We start from the raw sequence: 15,341 nt of genomic DNA, 5'->3' as shown, positions 1-15,341 counted from the left end.
TGTTTGATATGTCCCAAGTTCCCTTCCACCTTGTCAAGTTTCGATTTTTGCTCATAGTCTTTGCTCTGGGGAATACATGAACATCCAAGGATGTAGATGAGATTTTTGGACTGCTGTTTGTTTTTTCCTCGGTAAAGAAGGGATATTCTGGTGCTTTGCATCTGAAATGATGTATTAATTGAATGAACTCTGTAGTCCAGTGTTCCAGGATTTTGCCACTTAAGCCTCAAGGGATCTAGGTAGTACACTGAGCAGTCACACCTGAAAATTCTCAATCTGAACCAATTGGGATTATGTTAATTTGCCTCTGGAGAGAATTACTGAATGTATGCTGCTGATTCCTATGGGCTTTGGGCATGGCTTCTAGCTTTGTTTCCAAATACACATTAAAGCTAAAATCTGATATCTCTTTCCAGAAATCTTTCATATCTGTGGTTATTAGTAATTCTGTTTTTTTCTATTCCTAAACTCTAGTAATTAATATTTTTCACTTTTTTGCAATTAATGATATTTTTAGGCTTGAAGAAGTCTGGACCAGTGTATAAGCTGCCAATGTGACCAACTACATTTATCGTAAAGTATACAAACAGCATTGAGCTAGTTTGAAAGGCTTTGCCTATCTGCTGAATTCCCATTCCTGATTCACCCTGTAATGGACAGTGATATCTGCTTAGTTTTCTCCGATGTAAATTTCAACCTCTAATTAACTAGTGAAAGCATATCAGTTCCAGTGGCATGGGCCTTCCGCCTGGAATTCATATCCCCTGTCTGATGTCTTGGAGCTGTAAAATGCACAGACATCCCAGTGAGCGACATCTTGTAATGAAACGAGACAAAGATCCCAGTGAGAGCCTTTTCTTTCTTAGCTCCAAACATTGCTACCTGCTTCTTGGGTCCTATCATCCCATGGGGCATTTGGGCACTTGGCCATGTCCTTCTGTTTGTAGTATCTTGAGTTTATGGCTTTTAGCACGTTGGATGAGGATTGGAGGGGGGCTGATTTCTATGTTTAACCAGATCTAAAGATGATGAAGTTGTACAGGTTGTTCCAAAGGCACCAAATTGTTCAAACTTGGAACAAGGTGATTCAACCTTTTAAGTCTTTGTCTTCCCAAAATAGACTGATTTTATGTTCTCTCAAAGCAAAGAACAACATATGCTTATCAGAAAGCAGAAGGAGTGAAAGCAGGTCAGTCTTGTACATGGGTCATTGAATATTGTAGGACTCTTCAGAGTGCAGCCTGCCTTCTCTGTACACATTGATAGAAGCCATGGTTGTAAGTACTAGCAAAGGCTGTGAAATATGAATAATGTGTTGTCAGAGAAGGCTTAATACACCCCTCCAAGATCTCTGTGTGATGGATGCGAAGTATAACTCAGGTGGTAGGGGGAAATTTGGTTGGAATAATCCAGAGAGAGGCATGATTGGAAATGTCTATTGATGATCCATGAGACATGAGCTCCAGGCAGGAGTCTATGTCACTGAAACTGATATGGTCTCGATAGTTAATTAGACATTGAAATTTACATGGGGACTTTCTTGCCTGGGCTGGCTTTGAACTATAATCCTCAGACTGAAGCCTCCTGAGTAGGTGGGATTATGGACGTGATCCACGTATACCCAGCTATAAATTCTTTTTTTTTTTCTTTTTGTCGGGCTTAAACTCTGGGCCTGAGCGCTGTCCCTCAGCTCTTCTGCTCAAGGTGAGCACTGTACACTTGAGCTACAGTGCCACTTCCGGTTTTCTGGTGGTTTATTGGAGATAAGAGTTTCACAGCCTTTCTTGCCTGGGCTGGCTTTGAACTGAGATCCTCAGATCTCAGCCTCCTGAGTAGTTAGGATTACAGGTGAGAGCCACGGGAGCCCAGCTACACATTCTTTTAAGATTGTATTCTACTAACGTAAGAGAAAGCCCCTCTCTGAATCTCCATAGAACCTTCTCGAAAATGTGAGTCTGCCATATTCAATAGTTAAAAGTAAGATAGGCTGGGACCCTGGGCTCTGAACTGATCTGAATTTGTGGTGATTAGTGGGTTTTTACTAATTTGAACTCAGCTGAAGTTCAGCCCAATGGGTGAAAAGTTGAATTATAGAACATTCAAAGACTTATTCCAAGAATCATTCATATGTATCAGTAATTTAGGCTTCTAAGGGTATATTTGTACCTAGTAGAACCAATTTTGCGTGAGTCACATACTTTTATCCTCAGACAGCTTTATAAAAGTCAAGTTAAAACTTTATATGTATTTTTAGGTGGTTGTGCTCTACAAATCTTATTCATACCTTGTTAGTTTTCTGGAGTTGCCATAACAAATGTCTGCAGATTGGGAGGCTTACAAGTATAGAAGCTTACTGTTCCACAGTTCTGGAGGCTCGTCTGAGCGAAGGATGTTGGCAAGGCTGGAAGAATCCTTCTGCATCTCTTCCAGGTTCTGGGGGCTCCAGGTGTTTTTCCATCACATGACGGTCTCCTCTGAGTGTCTCTGTAGCTTCATGTGATCTTTTTCTAGAACCTTAGAATGAAGGTTAAAGGCCCACTTGAGACCAATATGACTTCATCAAAACTTATATGCAAAGAGTTCCAACTCAGGCCACATTCTGGGGCTCCAGATACATGTGACTTTTGAAAAGACACTATTCCACCAAGGACACAGAGCTGGCAGAAAGTTTATATTCGTGGCCCTGCCTAGATCAGAAGTTTATGAATTGTTAAAATGGATCCAATCAAGAAACTGACAACTTCTAATGTTGACAAGGATCTAAAACTAACAAGAATCGCCATATATGGCTAATGAGAATGACACAGTGACAATGTAGAACGTGAAGGTTTCTTACTGTGAAATTCAGGAAGCCTACTCCTATGTATTTATTCAAGAGAAAGGGAGGCAGATGTCCCCTGGAAATAACCTTATACACTAATTTTTATAGCAGCGTTATATACTCAGAACAAAGCTGGAAACAACCCAAATGTTCTTTGACTGGTGAATTGATAAACTGCAATAGATCCACAAATACAATACTACCCAGCAATGAGAAGGAATGAAGTACTCATCCATACAACATGAATTAATCACCAAAGCCTTTCACTAAGAAGTTAGGCAACACAGTTTAAAAGCAGCAAGACAAATAGTTACATACAGGAGAGGAGACATCCATTTATGGAGGTTCCAGAAAGGGCAAGGTGATGGGAAAAGAAATCATGTTAGTAATTGTCGGAGCTCAGGATTAGGCCAGAGGATTGGCTATGAAGGGACCCTAGAAACTCTGTGTGATGGACTTTTATTTGAGAGGTGGGTACAAGGCTGTCTGACGTGGTGAACCTTATTAGAGTATATGCTTGAAAATGTTTTACTATATGAAATGTATATCTCAATAAGCAAATAATATCTCAAAAAGCAACAATTACAGAAAACAAGCCATAGCTTTACCATCATCCCACAACAAATCCTCCCTGACAATCAAATTAGATCTGGGGATATTTGACTTGCAATGTTATTTTTCTGTGTGTAAGAGACAGAATGTAGTCCAGACCATAGGATATAAGACCTTGCAAATGTGGGAACTCTGAAGCCAGTTGTCTGTTGGGTTTTAGCATCTCATGAAGTCTGGAAACTACACTACAAAACTCCCAATTATTTTCTAAACTAAATTGGAATGCCAATTTGTTGAACCATCAGTCTAAGATATATCAACAGAGAGAGAAGAGATAGTTGCCCTATAGTATGTGATAGGAGGTTATTGTGGAAGACATAGTCTCAGAAGTAGCCAAACACAGGCTTGGTGCTGGTGGCTTACACCTGTAATCCTAGCTACTCAGGAGGCTGAGGACTGAGGATCAATAGCTTGAAGCCAGCCTGGGCAGGAAAGCTCATGAGACTCTTATTTCCAATTAACCACCAAAAAGCCAGAAGTGGATCTGTGGCTGAAGTGGTAGATCACTAACCTTGAACAAAAGAGCTTAGGGGGACAGAGCTCAGGCCATGAGTTCAAGTCCCAGGACCAGTGTGTGTGTGTGTGTGTGTGTGTGTAATACCAAACCACACATATTTGTAGATTGAAGGGCAAACACCTCCCCTGGGACCACATCCTCACTTCTTTCGCATAGCTTTTCACATCCTGGAGCTGCCTGAAGTCTAAACTCACTATAATTTTGAAAGTATCTAACTTTTGAAAACACTTGCTATTCTGAAAATTTAGTCAGTAAATGGCTGCCAACTTATGGTCCCACTTCCAGATCAGAAAGGATATTTCCCATACTAGACATGTGTATTAAAGTGTAAATATAAGCATCTTGGCAACTATTTCATAGCTTAAGCGTACACAGACTTTTCCCTTAAGTATTAGACTTTATGAGTGCCAAAGCTGGCAGCAAGTGCTTTATGCTTGTCTAGCTTTGGGCAGAGGAAGTCATCGCAGTTGCTTCCTGCCCAACCCTTGGATGAATTCCTTAGCTTTGAGGCTATCTCCATAGATTGTTATAATATCTTCTTCTATCCATTGATATGCATATTTATACTTACGTGTGTGTGTGTGTGTGTGTGTGTGTGTGTGTGTGTGTGTGTGTGTGTGTGACTAAGTCTGCTTCACTTACATTAGCATGATTTGCAGTGGCACACAGATGCAGGGCACTGTGCTCACTGACACATTTACCCTGTTCCACCACAGCCCTGAATCTTTCCTGGGTCAGGAAAGAGCATCTCAGAGCCACTGAGTAACTCACTGAAGAAGACAAGTGAGTAAGTGGTAGCACCAGAATTAATTCACCCCAGGCAGGCATGAGAGAGGCATTCTGGGAACAGATATGATCTTTAGCCTGCATGATCTTAACTCCACATGAGCCAGGCCTCTGGGTTTTACCAACAGGAGATGGAGATCACAGGGAGCTGCGGATTCTAGAAGGAAGGCAGCCCAGAGCCCATGGCATCGATGCAGCTCACAGGGTAACTTAATTTTCTTAGCAGGTGCTGTGGGGATGGGGGTTGCTCACAGTTGCTTCCTTCCTGAAGCAGCACACAGAAACTGTGACAAGCGATCAAAGAGAAAAAGAGTTGTCATCTAGGCAGGGGCTGAGAGTTGAGAGAATAATGACATTGCTTGCTCAGCTTTGCAACCCAAGGTAGAGAGATCATCTGTGCATATGTTTGAAATCCTTGAAGGAAGAAACATGGGCATCCACAATCATCCATAATCATCGTGGCAGAATTGAGAAGAAGAGTACCTGTCCTGCCCGCTGGGCATCAGTCAATTTTAAAGACCAGTTGGAGTCGCTGCGTGACCTCAGGCCTGTGATGGGTGCTGAGGGGTTTGGATACAGGGTGGGCAGAAGATCTACTTCTTTCCTCCAAAGAGATGGAAATGCCGCTTTGAGGGATGACACAAACATGTGCATCACAGATGCACAAACAACACAGATTCACTCCAAGACTCCTTTGAAGGCCTCAGGGATTTCGACCGTGTTGATGGGGAGTTATCACTCTCCCAGTGTTTGAACGCTCAACAACTTTCTCCCTTCCCAGATGACCCCACTCTTGCCTTTCCTTCAGCTGTCAGGAATGCTTTTCTTTTAAGGACTGTCACTACTCAACAAACAGCCTCAGAATAATACAATGGCAGTGGTCACAGGGACAGTCTTGGGAGGACATTCAGACCGTCTCCCAACATGGTTAGCACTTGTGTCAAATTTGTGTAAAACAGAGCTGTGACCCCTCGCTTAGGAATTTCCTATGGAAAACAATAATGGGAAAAGGGCAGTTGAGAATCACATGGATAAGGGTCCTAAAAGGACCAGAATTGGAAGTGTGAGGGAAGGAAGGCCAGGAAGGAGACACAGGAGCCTGGGACTCCTGTGTACCATGCGTGTACCACCCATGCAGTCTTCCTGTCTCACACAATGCCCGCCAGAAAGAACAACTTATCTTTGGATTACAATGAGGTGGCAAGTGTCCCCTGTGCTGAATGCCTGTGAGGAATTAACGAGAGAAGAAGAAGAAAACAAAACAGTTATGGAAAGCCACACTCATCTGTAGTCTGTCCTATAGGCAATAGGGATCACAGGAAGTGGTTGACTTGTAAGATTCAAGAGTATATATTTACAATAGAAGGAAAGTATTCTTAAAAAGCTTAAGAAAGTCTATTACCTGTTGAAATGTATCTTCAAGGCTCTAGTTGGGCTGGGTCCACTGGCAATTATAGTTTATTTTTCCCTACATAGTATTTCCTTACGTAATATTTCAATGCTTGGTCTGATGTAGCAACTGGATAAATTTGAAGGTGTGCATGGCCTCAAGCCATTAGTCATTGTAAAGAAACTAAACCCAAGTGGTTTGGGACCAGTAAAAGAACAAATAGACAAATGCAATACATTTAATAATCAGAAAATAGATTAGTCACATGCCACACCAAGAAGCACTCATTTTCTCTCATCAAATAGTAAATATTTTAAACTTGAAAAGCCACATACAGGACTCTGTTTTAGATTCTAATTTGATTTTTCCTCGCAACCCTTTGAAAATTTGAAAACATTTCTATTTCCATGACTCTACCAAAGCACGTGCCTGGCAGCCTTGGCAGAAGTCCTAGGACTTTGAACCACTAATAACCTTTGCCTACCTCCCTCCCCCAGACAACTTCTGTGTTTTATTTTATTTATTTTTTATTTTTTGGGTCCGGTCGTGGGGCCTGAACTCTGGGCCTGGGCACTGTCCCTCAGCTCTTCAGCTCAAGGCTAGCGCTCTACCACTTGAGCCACAGCGCCACTTCTGGCTTTTTTCTTTTTGCTTATGTGGTGCTGAGGAATCGAACCCAGGGCCTCATGCATGCAAGGCAAGCACTCTACCACTGAGCCACCTTCCCAGCCCCAACTTCTGTGTTTTATATAGTGCTTTCTTCTTACTAGAAAGGAGATTTCAGTGGTTGGTAGTAACCATTTAACTTAGCTAAAACTCAAATATAATGAATTAACTTTTAGGACAGAGTCCCTTAAAAGAAACAGAGGAACAGACCAAGCACGTGGATCCAGGCCTATCATCCCAAGACTTGGGAAGCCTGAGACAGGACAATTGTGAGTTCAAGGCCAGCCTAGGCTATTTGCAAACGCTGTCTCAAAGTAAACAAAGAAATGAAAAAGAAATAAGAAATGCTTATCTTTTAAAGGTCTTTGTAGAGGAGGCAGAGGACACAAAGGAGAAAAGAAAAACAAAAATCAATACTACAAATAAGAAGAAATAACCCAAATTATCTCAGGACAATTTAATAGAGCTCTTAAATGTTTACTTAAAGAACACAAAGAATTATTGTCTTGGGTGGCATTTTCACCTACAAGTAAGTATTCTTGTCCAACCAGTCTGTTTTCATAGTATCATGGGACTTACTTGCACAGCTCAGAATGAAGGTGAGCTATCAAACTGATAACTGTTCTCCAAGTCCATTCCAATTTCCAACTTACTTCACAAGAATAGCAGAATAGAAAACAGCTTTCATCAATAGTGGGTTCACTGACCTCAAGTGTTGGACGATGCTGTTGACAAAGTTTCTTTTTGTTGGCAATGTTATCATCTCACCTTCAGTTTGCTGTTTTAAGAAAATCAGTAATAAACAACTACTTCATGTTCTAGGTCTCACATGTATGGTGGAATGGGTACCTCCCCCCTCCCCCCCGCGCCTCCAATCATTTGGATTGAACTTTCTGCACATGGCCCCTTTAGGGATGACACTGATGCTTTGGAGTGTCTGTGGCCTAAGAGATGACAACATGGACAGATGAGGAGCAGTATGCTTGGTTGATGCAGAAGATGCCTGGAAACCATCCATTTTTCAAGGAGGAGGCGATAGTGCTCCCGAGTAAATGTAGGTTCCAGGGCCCTCACTGAACTCTTGGGTAAGTTCAAAACATCTTCAGAGGAGTGCTGAGGAAATTCTTGAATGCAAAAAGCCTGACAAACAGCATTTGATCTGTGGAAGATACAGTAGAAGAGAAATATTTACAGAACACAAATACCTTGCTTTCAACATTCTCCATGCTAACTTCACATACCAGAGGGAGTGGGTGGGTTACTAGTTTTTCCTTTCAATGAGTGACTCAGAGCTAGTGAGCTAGCTTGAGCTAGTGAAGGGTCAAACTGTAAAGAAGTCTAAGTGCGGCACTGGAAACTTTGAAGAGTCAATAGGCAGATTTAGCAGCTAGGATATCATTTTTGTTAGAGGAGAGGTATAGATTCCTGAAAAATATCTTTCCTATCTATCCTTGAACTATTCAAGAACAGATTAATAATCTAAAAATTCATTAAGCAGTAAGAGGCTATAAACATTTAGTACAATAGCTCTGGAAAATATAACAGAAGCCTGTCTTAGCGATGTTGGATGAATATGAAGGAAAAATGGAAAGAAAACCTGAAGTAATAAAAGCAGGCATTGCAGAAGCCTATTAGCAACCACTACTTCTGAGCTCTGCCTCTTCCCTGTCTTTGGCAGCACTTCAGAATGAATTACCTGTCTTTTGTATTCTCTTGTTTCTGTGGTTAATACCAGGGTTTCAATTCAGGGCCTCTCACTTGTTTGGTTTGCTTGCTTAGCTGGTGCTCTACCACTTGAGCCATACCTCCAGTTCTGCCGTTTGACATTACTGTAGAAACAGAGACTCACAGGCATTTCTGTTTTGGCTGGCTTTGAACTTCCAGCCTTTGAATCTTAGAGCCCCCCCCCCCCCCCAGCAGCTCGTGTGAGCCACTGGGGCCAAGTGCTTATGTATCAATTTCAAATCACAGTGGACCAAGAGAGGAAGAAGTATGATGTCATAGCTCGGGGTAAGGCAAGGAACAGGATCTGCCATACCAAGAAAGCAAAGGCTCACACAGCTGGATTTCAAGGCCAAGTTGTGATGCCTGTGAGCCTTTTATTACCCCCGCACCAACGGATTCCATGTTCTTCCAAGAAAGCGGATGGAGACACTGCCAAGGAATAAGCTCTCACCTCCGCGTGGCTGGCTTTGTGCACAGGCTCCGAGAGTCTTCCTTCCCAGGTCTGTGAGCTTCCCTAGTAATGTTCAGCTCCAATGCCCCATCTTCGGAATCTCAGCCCTGTCTCCCAGGAGACAGAGTGTCTGCTCCAAATGGCAGAAGCCAGGCTCTGTGGTGAGTGCCTGTAGTTCCTGCTACTCAGGAGGCAGAGACAGAAGGATCAATGGAACCCACAAGTTCCGGACCAACTTGGGCAGTATAACGAGGGGGGAAATACTGATGCTGAGTGGTGGGTAGCATCCTAAGTGACTTCCTTGGTGGTGAGTCACCAGCTGGTGTGGAGAGGGGAGAATCTTCCTTCTTGCACTGGGGGTTTAGTGCCTGTGGAACTGTGGGTCTCTCTTCTGCCCTGACTGTGTTGCCTAGACCTGAGACCCTGAAACAGTATAGCTTCTGCTACCGAGAGACCCCTGTCATTAAAGCCACACACTTTTCCAATCTGCCAGTAGCTCTGTAGCTCTGCCAGTAGCTCTCCTCCTTTTTGCTTCATTAATTAAAAAAAAAGACGTGGAAGGTTTTGGATTTGGCTCCCAGAGCATTATAAAACACAGAAGTCTTACCATATAAAAATGGCATCATCATCATCATCGTTACTATTACTGTTCTCAGATTGGACTAAACCTAAAAAGAACCCCCACCGAGTCCACCAGGTAGTGTTATGGCTCCTTGCCCAAAAAACATTAGCTTTTGCCAACTTACCACTAGGGACAAATGGTGTTTGAAATCTCTTTCTTATGGGGTTGTAACCTCTCCCACTGGGCTATTAAATGGATGGTTTGTTGAGCCTCTGTGGTCTTGTTCATTAAGCAAAGTTTCTCCAGCACAGCCGACGGTTTCCAGACAGGAAGCTCTATCAAGTTCCAGGCTCCTAAGAAAACTGAGAATATGACATAGGGGACTAAAACCTTGAGGGCCTCAGGTAAGAAGATGGCAAAGACTGTCTTGTCTGTGTGCAGCTAATTCCTGAATACATTGGTGCCCCTCGGTCATTCATATCTCTTTGTAGTTATAGCATTCCTGGACACAGGCCCCGAAGTCCTTTCCTTAGCTGGGATATGTACAAACTGTCACCAATGTGTTACTAAGGTGAAGCCAGATAAGTTAGGTATCAAATCTCTTTCTTGCTTTCCCACAAATGGTAGCCATGCTGGGAGAAAGTTTTCTAACAACCTCATTTTGCTCAAAGCCTTACAAGTAAGTATCTCCCCTAGCCTAGAGAACTCTATTATCTATTTTATTATTTTGTTATAATTCTTAATCATTAGATATGACTTATTTGGGCCTTTTGCTAGCTAGATGATTATAAACTACTATGGTGCAAAAAATTGTTGAAAAATATACGGAGGGGGAAGATAAAGAAAACAAAACTTAGTATCTAGCTCTATTCACTGCTGAATAGTATCTAACATTTATTGACTACTTTCTTCCCAGTGCTGTCTCTTACATGAATTTTTCTTCTTTCAAATCTCATGATTGTCTAACAAACTTGATTCTTTTTTATTGTGAAAATACTGTACAGAGAGGTTACAATTACATAAGCAAGGTAATGAGTACATTTCTTATCAAGCATTGTTGCCTCCTCCTTCCCATCCCTTCCCATCTTCCCCCTCCCCCCCAACTTGATTCTTTTTAGTAGTATTCCTCCATCATTTTGTTGTTGTTGGTCATAGGGCTTGAACTCAGGGACTGGGCACTGTCCTGGAACATTTTTGCTCCAGGTTAGCACTTTGAGCTATAGCTCTACTTTTGGACTTTTGGTGGTTAATTAGAGATAAGATTTCCTGCCTGGATGGATCAAAGACCTCGAAGTCAAAGCAGACACTCTGAAAACATTACAGGATGGAATAGGAGAAACCCTAGGTCTCCTTGGCTCAGGCCGAAATTTTCTGAATAGAGACCCGGAAACACAACAAATCAAAGAAAGGTTGGACAAATGAGATTGCATAAAGTTGCAGAGCTTCTGCAGGGCAAAGGACATAGCTAACAAGATCAATAGAAAGCCCACGGATTGGGAGAAGATCTTTACTAGCCATACAACGGACAAGGGTCTCATATCTAAAATATACTTGGAACTCAAAAAATTAAATCCCCCAACAACAAATCCTCAAAGAAACAACTGCCCAATAAATAAGTGGGCGAAAGACTTAAAGAGAAACTTCTCTGAAGAAGAAAGAAGGATGGCCAATAAGCACATGAAGAAATGCTCAACCTCCCTAGCCATAAAAGAAATGCAAATCAAAACAACATTAAGATACCACATCACCCCAGTTAGAATGGCAAAAATCAAGAACTCTAATAACAACAGAAGCTGGAGGGGATGTGGACAGAAGGGAACCTTACTTCATTGTTGGTGGGAGTGTAAACTTATTCAACCACTTTGGAAATAGTATGGAGGTTCCTCAAAAGACTTCACATAGAACTCCCCTATGACCCAGAAATCCCACTTTTGGGCATTTACCCAAATGTTTACAAACAAGACCACACTAAAGCTACCAGCACAACTATGTTTATTGCAGCATTATTTACCATAGCTAAGATATGGAACCAACCTAGATGCCCCTCAGTAGATGAATGGATCAAGAAAATGTGGTATATATACACAATGGAATTCTATGCCTCCATCAGAAAGAATGACATTGCCCCATTTGTTAGGAAATGGAAAAACTTGGAAAAAATTATATTAAGTGAAGTAAGCCAGGCCCAAAGAAACATAGGTCCCATGGTTTCCCTTATTTGCAATATCTAGTATATGTATGAGTCAAGCAGAAAAGGTCAGATAAAGTGATGTTAGGAAAATGAACCCTTAGATATGTAATTTAATGTTTTTTTTTCTTTCATGCATGTGTTTCTAACGCATTTATAAGATTATTTCATTGTTGCTTTGTATGTCCCTCCCCCACAGTATAACCCCTGCTTTCACTATATTTGATGTCAGTATAACTTGTGGAGGAGATGGGGAAAAGCAAGTCGTTTAAGGATACAGGTGGACCTGTTGCAACAATGAGAAGTACAAGTTGTCATGTCCAAAACTTTTACAACGTCGGTGCGGGGGGGAGGGTGGGGGGGGGGAGAAGGATTGGGATGGGGGGAGGGGGGAGGCTGGGAAGGGATGTGAAGGGTAAACAAAGGAGGAGGCTGCAATGCTTGGTAAGAAATGTACGCATTATCCTGCCCATGTAATTGTAACCCCTCTGTACAGTATGTTCACAAATAAAATTAAATTAAATTTAAAAAAAAAAAGATTTCCTGCCTGGGGCTGGCTTTGCACTACCATCGCTAGATGTTAGTGCCTGAGCAACTCCTGAGCCCAGCATATTTCCTCCATCTAGATTAAAGTGCAACCAAGAAACCCAAAGTTCTGGGCTTGGAGTCCAGGCATTCTCGGTCCAGAGTTCACAGTTTTGAACCCTGGCCGCACATGATACTGGGGTCACAGGAATAGCTGGATGAGGTCAATGAGATCAGGACTCTCAGCGTCTTTGAATCCACTGGACACCCACGGAGCATTTGATGCTACACTAAATGGTGTCGCAGTGATGAAGCCAAGCATCAAATCTGCTACGAGGGTACCACATGGGTCAACCTGTCCCCGAGGTCATCCTGTCCCTGGGAATGCCCACGGGTTGGGCTGTGTCTCTCACCAGCGTGGTGGCCACCAGCAGAGCGGTGTCTTGTTTCTGTCCCTGGAACATCACACAGAACCTTCCGGCAGTGACATCTGTGTGGTACCCTACATGAGTGGCATCTTTCTAAGAAGAAGAAGAGACCCTGGACACCTCACCCCCCCTTTCCCAAAGAGGAAAGACCACATGAGCAAACAGTTTTCTGCTAGGAAGAAGGGAGACCTCACCCGAATCTGACCAGCTCCACCTCAGATCCCAGACTTGGGAACTGGAGGAATATATACTTTTGGGGTTTAAGCAACCCACAGGGTATGGGATTTCCTTATGGAAGCAAGCAGACAGAGGCAGAAACCTTCACCGGCCACCGTAGGAGAACAGGAAGGGAGAAAGGAAAGAACAGAAATGCCTTACAGAAACAAGAACTTGCAGTAGCTTTAACCATCCATGAGCATTTTCTCCATTATTTGACCTAAGCACTCTGTTTCATGCATCCCAGTAGAAGAAAACTCCCAGCTCCCCTTGCTACTGACTCTGTGGATTATGTGGCTTTCTTAGTACTGTGGAAAGCCTTTACTTCCTGGTTGTTTGGGTCTGTGGATCTTCTGAGGTATAGATACTCTCATCCTGGTTCTCTAGATGCTGCTGCTGCTGCTGTCTTCTTTAAATATAGCTGCTTTCTCTCAGGGACAGAGAGACAAAAGCTTTGTTCTTCAGTTCTGGTTCAATTGGCCAATCATGCACTTATTTGTGTATATCAGTAAACTTGCTTCACCCTCTCCTTGGTTCTTGGAACTAGCTAATTAAGCAGATATCTCAGCTTACTGACACACTCTGTCCCTTGGCGAATCTCTAGGCATTTCTATTTGTTATCTTGTGATATTTAGTAAGTAACCACAAAGTGGCAATTGAATTAGTATTTTATTTGTATAGTATTTCAACTGTATGTATTATTGAAATCGTATTTCAGTAGGATAGCTGGTATTTGTTACTTCTCTGACTGTGGACAGGAGTCCCACGAGCTTGAGACCTCTCACAAGGCTGCGGTCAAGCTGCTGACCAGGGGTTTGGGTCTCATCCGAAGGCTTGTCTGGGGAAGGGTCTACTTCCAAGGTCACTCAAGTTGTTCACAAAACTTGAACTCAAGGATTGTAACCTCAATTCCTTGCAGACTTTTGCCAACGGGCATCCTCTCTTTGCTGCCATAGATCCATTCGTCTCCTCTGTATTTCTTCTGTGTTGCCGAAAGAACTGCTTTCCTCATTGTTTCTTAAGGGAAAGAACTCTAAGGAGAGGATGCTAGTTTTCTTGAGATCATCAGTAGCTTAGAAATTAGGCCAATTCTATGAGATTTCTCCCTCACTCCATACACCTACTGCCTTCCATAAGCCTCTTGCATGACTGACAGGTACCACCTACAAAATTCACCCAAGGTGGAACTTATGTAATGTCTGACAGAAAAACCTGTTCTTCCTCTTCCAGAGAATAGATTCAGATCATGTGAGCTAGAAAATAAGAAGCTTCTTGGATCCTTCCTCTTCCTCACTCTGCTTTCACAGAGTAACATATCAAACAAGTATTTATATAAAAATAGTAAGTTATAGCCTGGCGCTGGTGGCTCACGCCTGTAATCCTAGCTACTCAGGAGGCTGAGATCTGAGGATCGTGGTTCAAAGCCAGCCCGGGCAGGAGAGACCGTGAGACTCCTATCTCCAATAAATCACCAGAAAGCCGGAAGTGGCGCTGTAGCTCAAGTGGTAGAGCGCTCACCTTGAGCTGAAGAGCTGAGGGACAGCGCCCAGGCCCAGAGTTCAAGCCCCACGACCGACAAAAAAAAAAAAAAAAAAAAAAAATAGTAAGTTATGATGGAAGGCAGTTACCTGACATTAGTTTAGCAATGATGCTTAGCAATAGTTTGGTGATCCAGAGCTCCCAGTAGATGGTAGCTACTACAACTTCTGTCTGATAAAATGTTATGGTAGTCATGACATCCATTTTCCAACTTCTCCTCTCTCCCACCATCTCTATCTTACAGCCTCAGCAGCTCTTCTGGCTACAGATTTTCCCAGCTGCTCTTAAATCTAAGTATTCCTGGGAGATGCTGTTTTCAGAAACCTTTGGTTTTATTCTGGTAAGAAATGCTGCTAGTTGTTTTAAATATTATTTCTTCTTCTCTTGTTCACCTTTTCAGGTGATACACCTGGATGGTTTATCAATAAACAGTAAATAATTTTTGACAACGTCTGAGTCTTTTCTATTTCTTGTTTGCAGTGGGATTTATACATTTATGTGCTTTCATGATGGTAGGTACCTTTCATGTCTGTTTGTAGCATCTTTGGTGATAAGATGTTGATCTATTGGTCACCATCTCCTCAGATTTAAATTGTCTTCAAGGACTTTCCTTCTCTTTTACTTCTGAAGGATAGCCTTGCTGTGCATATTATTCTTTGGCAGTTTAATATTCCATTCCTTCCTGTCCTGAACAGATTCTTTTCAGAGAAATCTGCTATTTCCCTAAATGGAAATAGGTTCCTGGGTATCTGAGATGATAGACATGAGCCAGCACGCCCCATTCCCAAGGAAGTATTTTGTATGAAAATGTTGGCATAAAGATTGGCAACCATTTCCAGCTCTTCTGGCTTTCCTATTTCAAATTATACCACACATGCTTACATGAGCGCGAGCGCGCACGTGCCACACACACAC

Source organism: Dipodomys spectabilis, unplaced genomic scaffold (assembly GCF_019054845.1).
Source record: "Dipodomys spectabilis isolate Male_0828 unplaced genomic scaffold, ASM1905484v1 ptg000669l, whole genome shotgun sequence".
Taxonomy (NCBI): Eukaryota; Metazoa; Chordata; class Mammalia; order Rodentia; family Heteromyidae; genus Dipodomys; species Dipodomys spectabilis.
This window is presented reverse-complemented; position numbering follows the sequence as displayed.